At 66.1% G+C, this 6,336-nt stretch overlaps 1 protein-coding gene across 1 annotated transcript in view; it reads right to left on the reverse strand.

Moving 5' to 3' along the window:
• The window catches only part of TSNARE1 (t-SNARE domain containing 1), an 88,719-nt gene extending 88,623 nt beyond the window's left edge, over positions 1-96 (reverse strand). The window contains exon 1 of the mRNA XM_077750019.1: positions 71-96. The gene's annotated coding sequence lies outside the window, so the exon portion shown is untranslated. The remainder of the gene's footprint in view (positions 1-70) is intronic.
• Positions 97-6,336: the final 6,240 nt, after the last annotated feature.

The raw sequence follows: 6,336 nt of genomic DNA on the forward strand, positions 1-6,336 counted from the left end.
GGCCGCGCGCCCGCCCGGCGGGGCCCTCCTGGCCCTGCCTCGCTCCGCCGGCCCGAAACCGCCACCTCACCTGGGCCGGGGTGGTTCGCGGGCGCGCTCCGCTTGCTCTCGGCGGGAGGGGCGGGGCAAGGGGCGGAGCCGGGACCCAAACATCACGTGACGACCTCTCCCGCTCCGAGCGAACGCCGCGAGACCGCCCCCCGCCCGTCCCATCGGCCCCGGCGCCTCGCGCCAGCCAATGGCCACCCGAGCTGCGCCACGCCGCGGGCGGCGTGCGCCTGAGGACTACAAGTCCCAGACGGCCCCGCGCAGGCGACCGGAAATGGCCAGGACGGCAGCCGGCTGGGGCACGAAGCCTTGTCTTACTCGCTCTCCGGCTGGCGTCGAGGGCCATCGCCCTCGAGGGCCGCACGAGGCTCCCCGGGAACGCTCAGTCCCTTGCCCCGCCCTGTGAGGCGGCAGTCTCGCCATCTCCCCCGAGCCTCAGTCTCCCCATCTGTGGAACCGAGGAGGGCGAGGGTGAGGAGTGTGAGGATGAACGTTGAGCTTGGACAAGGCGCGCCCGGGGCCCGCGGGGCCTGTTCCCAGGAGCAGCACGTGCCCCTCCGGAGACCTTGGCGGGGCCGGGCTCCCTCCCGCACGCTGCCTGCTCCCCCAGAAGAGCTGGGCCCGCTAGAAACGGGCTGGGCAGTGGCTGTGCGCCCTCGGCCACGTGCCCTGTGTCTGAGCCCGCCTCCCCGCGGCGAGCCAGGGCTGGGTCCTTCCCGCCCCCGGCCTGTCCGTCTCCCCCGCCCAGGTCCCAGGCGGCGTTCTAACAACTGCTGGTGATCAGGCCTGGAGGGGTGTGGACGGAGTTGTCCCCACACAGCCAAGCGCCATGCAGGGCTGGGCGCGGGCAGCCTCGGGTCCGCCAGGACTCCTGGGACAGGCCCTGCTCCCTGATGCCTGTGACCTTACGGGATCTTCAGTTTGGCCACAGAGGTGTGCGTGAACAAGTCCTGGGTGTGCGTGGACACTGGGCAAAGGTGTGTGCGTGACGCAAGTGTGTGAGCACAAAGGTGTGCATGCGTGTAAGCTCGGATGAGCGCCCAGGATGATTGCGTGTGGTACGTGTGTGTGTCCTGTGCACGGGCGGCCCGAGCAGAGGCCGGCACACACGTGTGCTCAGATCAGCCTGTGCCACGGTGGGCTTTCACGTGATCACCGCAGCCTCGGGGCCAATGGCATGTACCCATTTCACAGGCACGCAGTGCCTCGGACAGGGCTCGACACCCGGCCCCCAGGACAGCTGGGATGTACAGGAAGCCGGTCCCTGGTCCTGCAGGGACCGCGGTGGTGACTGCCGGCCACAGCCTAGGGGCTTCCAGGGAGGGGTCTCCCACCAGAGGCGCCTGCCTGAGAGCTGGACACTGGCTCCGCCGGAGCATGAGGCACACGCCGCGCTGTCTCCACGCTCCACAGGATGAGTGACGGGCAGGGAGGGCTCCTGCCAGAGAGCAGGGGTTGGCTCATCCTTAGCTCAAGGTCCCCCAGCTTGGATCTTCCCGTTAGGCCTCAGCAGGGGTGTGAGCAGCGAGATCAGGGATGGGTGGAGGGTCCTCAGAAGGAACCTCAGTGCAGCTCCCACACAAAGCCGCCCCCAGGACCACTTGCTCTGACCTGAGAAGCGGCACGGGCTTCTCCCTGGTAAGGCTGGATCTGGGGGTCAGTCACTGTCAGCGTGGGGTCTGCGGTGAGCCGCACCCCGCCCCCCGCCCTTGCTCTCACTCTCTGGAGCCTGGCTCCCTCACCCCTGCCCGGACAGCAAGGCTTGCACGTCCACACTGCCCGCATCACCCTCATTTGCTCATCCATCAAGCTTCGTGAGCACCTGACTCACTGTGACCCAGTCTCCAGCTGCCCCTTGGCCACAGAACTCCAGTTTTGCTCAGGGCAGGAAGGTGGCCAGCCTCGCTGGCAGCTAGAGCTGGCGTGTGACCGTCCTGGCGGGGGTAGATGGGGGAAGGCACAGTAGTCTTCAGGCCCCTCCAGAAGGGACAGAAGAGCCTGGACAGCTCATGGACTGTCTGCTCTCTCCTTGTTCGGCCCAGAATGTGGGCCATGCATGGAGGAAGAGTGGGTCCCAAGCAGAGGACACAGAACCCCTGCCCCAACTGCGCCCTGAGACTCACCATCACAGGGGAAGCAGCCCCCCGCTTCCTTCATTCTGCTGTTGACACCATTCCCGGCAGGTACCACCCCTGGGTGCCCCAGGAGGTGTCACTCTGTTAGGCATTGTCCTGCCCCCAGCAGGAGGGGTTCCTTGAGAGGAGGCTCACACGACAGCACGCGGCGGAGGGCCTGCTGCGTGGCGTGGCCTCGGGGAGCAGCGCGGGGGCGTGAGGGAGCAGGTGAGCTGTACCCGCAGGGCTCACGTCTCACACGACACTCTCCCCACGACACTTTCCCCACGTAACTTGGCGAGGCTGGACCAAGCGCAAGATCCAGGAGCGCGGAGTGCCGAGCGAGGCCCCTGTGCGGGGGACATGTGGAGAGGGGCGCATGCGGGCAAGATCTGGCAGGGGCCCAGCACGTGGCGAGCATGTGAGACCATCTCGTCACAGCCCTGGGCTCCTAGGATATCAACGCCGACATGAGACTTGTAACAGCCTCCCAAGGTATTTGACGCCGAGCAGGAGTGGCAAAAAAAAAAAAAAAAATGCAAAAGCAAATCCCTGACTGTTGCCTCCGCTAATGACATCTCCCGTGAAGGACGAGTTGCCACCCCTCCTGGGAAATGGCAGAGCCGGCTCGCTCTCCATCCCCGAGGGAGGAGGCACCTCCACACCCCGCACACGCCACCTGGCAGCGCTCCCCTCCTCCCTCGCCAGATCTTAGCCTGCTCCCCATCACTCATTCATTCAACAATCTTTGCTTCCAAGGTCGAGGCAACACGCCAGGCCCTGGGGACACCATACAATTAGATTCGGTTGCTAAGGACAGAAAGCCCCGATGACATTGGCTGAGACAAGATTGGTGTTTACTCCTAATGTTGTACACTCAAGTCCAGGCAGGCAATAGGGCTACGGAGGTGACCTCATCGTCACCGGGACCACAGGTTCCTTGAATCTGGTGGCTCCCGGGACCCTCAGATAGGTCTTCGGCCTCGTGGCCATCATGTCTGCGCTCCGACCCTCAGGAAAGGGAACTAGACCCCAGAGAGGCGGACAGGCACACTATCAGCCCAGCCCTGCCCCTGTAAGGCCACCTCCTAGACCCTCACCCCCCTGGCCAGAGCTGGGTCCCTCGTAGCGGCACAAGAGGCTGAGAAGTGCCTTCATCCCGGGGCCTCGGATCGCAGCTGCCTTCTGAGCCCTTGAGCCTAATAGAGGCGGGTGGCGGGCCAGCAGCAGGCATCGGGACGCGGCCTCTGCCACGGTGCCCACAGCCTGGCGGGCAAGCCACAAATGTGCGCTGGGAACCTGAGTGGTGGCCGTGCTGGAGCAGAACAGGGGTGTTGGGGACCCAGAGGGGACTGGGGTGAGCGAAGGCCCCCCCCCACCCCAGCAGAGAGGCTGGCGCAGGGGGCCTTGAGGGGCAGCGTTTCCAGGAGGCGATCGTGGGTGTCCTGAGTAGGGGAGGAGCCTGTGGACGCAGGGCGGTCACACGCATCTCTGCGGACACGGCCTGACCCCTGAAGCCACCACTGACTCTGGAGCCCCGGCCCCCCACCTCCTCTGCTCCTCACCCCAGGAGCAGGAAAGCCGGCCCCAGCGGGAGGGGCACCGGGGCCGCGTCACCCCGGCCACAGCACACACGCAGACTGTGGACACGGTCCTGCCACTCCCTCTCTTCACGGTCGGTGGCACGCAGCTCGGCCTCCTCACGCCAGCACCTGTTTGTGCGGTAGACCCCGGCCCCCAAAGGGTGGCAGAAGGGACCCTGGCCCGGCACCCAGACAGCCAGAGACAGCTCTGGTGAGAGGGCGTGAGCGGGAAGGTAAGCGTGGGAGAGGCTAGGAGACGCTCACCTCTGTCCCCCTGGGCGCAGCCACAGCCCCCGACCTCCCTGGCGGCGCAGTGGCCCCCAGTGGCCCTGGACACGGGGCTCAGCCTCTCCAGGCCTCCTGCTGACGCACTGGCCACAGAAGGGAGGGGACAGGCAAGTGGCTTTCTTGGGGGGGTGACTGAGTTCAAGGGGACAAAGGTTGGGTCACAGGAAGCGGACAGAGGCAAAGGCGTTGCCGTCTGCAGGACCCGGGCTTCTGTCTTGAGCTCCAGGCTGCACCCGGGGGTTGGGGACAGGTGCGCCAGCATCTCCGAGGGGCTGGGGGAGAACAGCGCTTCCATCACGGTGAGTGGGGATGAGGGCTTGAAAATCGGGGGCAAGGGGGGTAGGCGGCAGGGTGTGTGAAAGGCTCAGAGGAAGAGGGGGTCCCCTCCACCTTGAATGGAGGGCCTCCCCCAGACTGGGCTTGAAGTCCTGTGGGGGGACCATGGGGAGCTCTCTCAGGGCAAGGCTGGAAAGGCAGGCCCGGCCGCAGAGCTTGGCCCGGCCGCAGAGCTTCCCGTGGGTGAGGAGCGGAGCCAGGGCCCCGCAGGGGGCAGGGCCCGGGGACCCTCTCGCCAGAATGAACCCACCTACCGCCTGCGGCCCGCTGTGGCTTCTTCCGAAGTGCTCTGCAAACACGGCACGTTGTTCCTCTGGTAACGAGTATCCGTTTGGGGGCAGACGAGGTCCCTCCTCCTCCCCTGCCCTCCTTCTCCCTCCCGCCGAGAGGCCAGGCAGCAGCCCCCGCCTCCTGCCCGCTCCGTGGCGACTCCCCCGGGCTGTGCCTTGACCCCTGGTTCCACCACGAGCCTGCCCGGTGGTCCGGCCGTCACACAGCTGCCCTGAGCCTCAGCTTCCTCGCGCGCGCCGGCGGCACAGACCGGGGCCCCTAGCCCTGTGGAGCTAACGGAAGGCTTGAGCGGGAAAGCCCTTGGGGTCCCCCGCCCAGGACCTGGCCCCTGGCCTCTGGCACATGGGAGCGCGTGGGTGTCTGATTTGTCCCCGAGACCTTGGGAGGGTGCCAAGCACTGATCCAGGAGCTGTGCTGCGAACACGTGGACGGCGCCCTCGGAGCCCCTCAGAGGAGCAGAGGGGACGGACAGGACCAGAGCCTCACCTGCCGAGCCGCAAGCTCATCGGAGGAGGTTGTATGAGGAAACAGAACATTATTTCCAGGGTGTTGGAAAGGGTTCCCAGAGAAGGGACACTTGGGCTGGGTGCTGAGGGATGAGTAGGAGTTCGTCAGGCGGGAACAGCATGAATCTAACGTGGATGCTGAAGAAAGATGCGACGTCTACGGCCTGTGTCAGCTTCTGCCCCAACCCCTATTTCAAACGTACCTCTTGGGGGTTTGCCCAGCCCCCACCTCCCTTCCCCCTTCCGGCCTCACAGACGCACAAACACGGCCCCACACACGCTCGCGTCCTCANAAATCAGAGAACAGCATTTTGCAAAATCACAACACTTTGTACTTCCAGAGGCTGCGTCCCCGCAAACACGCCACCGAGCCTCACGAAGCTGTGTGGGGGCGGAAAGCACCGCGAGCCCCACTTCCTGGGGCTGCTGACGGGGTCCAGAGAGGGCAGGGAGGGGGCAGGGAGGGCAGTCACCGGCCCCAGGCCCTGCCCGGGCAGGGCTCCCGTTCCGCGCAGCCCCCGCACCTGGTCTAATGCAGGGGTGTGTGACCACCCGCCACACGGGGATCATATTCAAGGGCTCTGCCTGGCGTTCCGGGCCTGCCCCAGGCCCACAGCCGCCAGCTCTGCAGGTGCCCCCCACCTCTGCCTGCACCCCTGCTGTCCGCCCCACCCCAGCTCCTCTGCCTGGAAGGTGACCTCCTCCACCCTGCGAGGCTACCTCCCCACACACCTGTGTCTGCTCCGGGAAACCTCCCTACCCCTCGGCCTGGGTGAGGGGCCCCCTTCAAGCTTGCCTCTCCCACAGCGCCGATGGCACGGCGGCACCCCGCTCCCCTCCCCGAGCCGTGAGCTACTTGTTGGCAGCAACTGGCACATGGCTGCTTTTCATGGTGTTTGTCGAATGAACGACTGAGTGAGGGAATTAACGATGGACTTAGCGTGGCTGAGCTGAAGGGGCCTTGGAGATGGTCTGGACTATTCCAGGGAAGGCTGAGGCCCGGTGGACAGGTGCGGCCTCCCAAGGCCTCGGCCCTGAGCTCTGGCCCCCGGGCGGTGCTCATCCCCCTCGGCTGTGCTGGCGGAGCAGGTCCTCAGGGGCGGGAGCACTGCCCTGGCCTCACTGTCTGTCCCCCACCCCCGTGGCCTCACTGCTGCCCACACTCCAGCA

The sequence above is a fragment of the Crocuta crocuta genome, unplaced genomic scaffold (genome assembly GCF_008692635.1).
Source record: "Crocuta crocuta isolate KB4526 unplaced genomic scaffold, BGI_CrCroc_1.0 scaffold119, whole genome shotgun sequence".
NCBI lineage: Eukaryota > Metazoa > Chordata > Mammalia > Carnivora > Hyaenidae > Crocuta > Crocuta crocuta.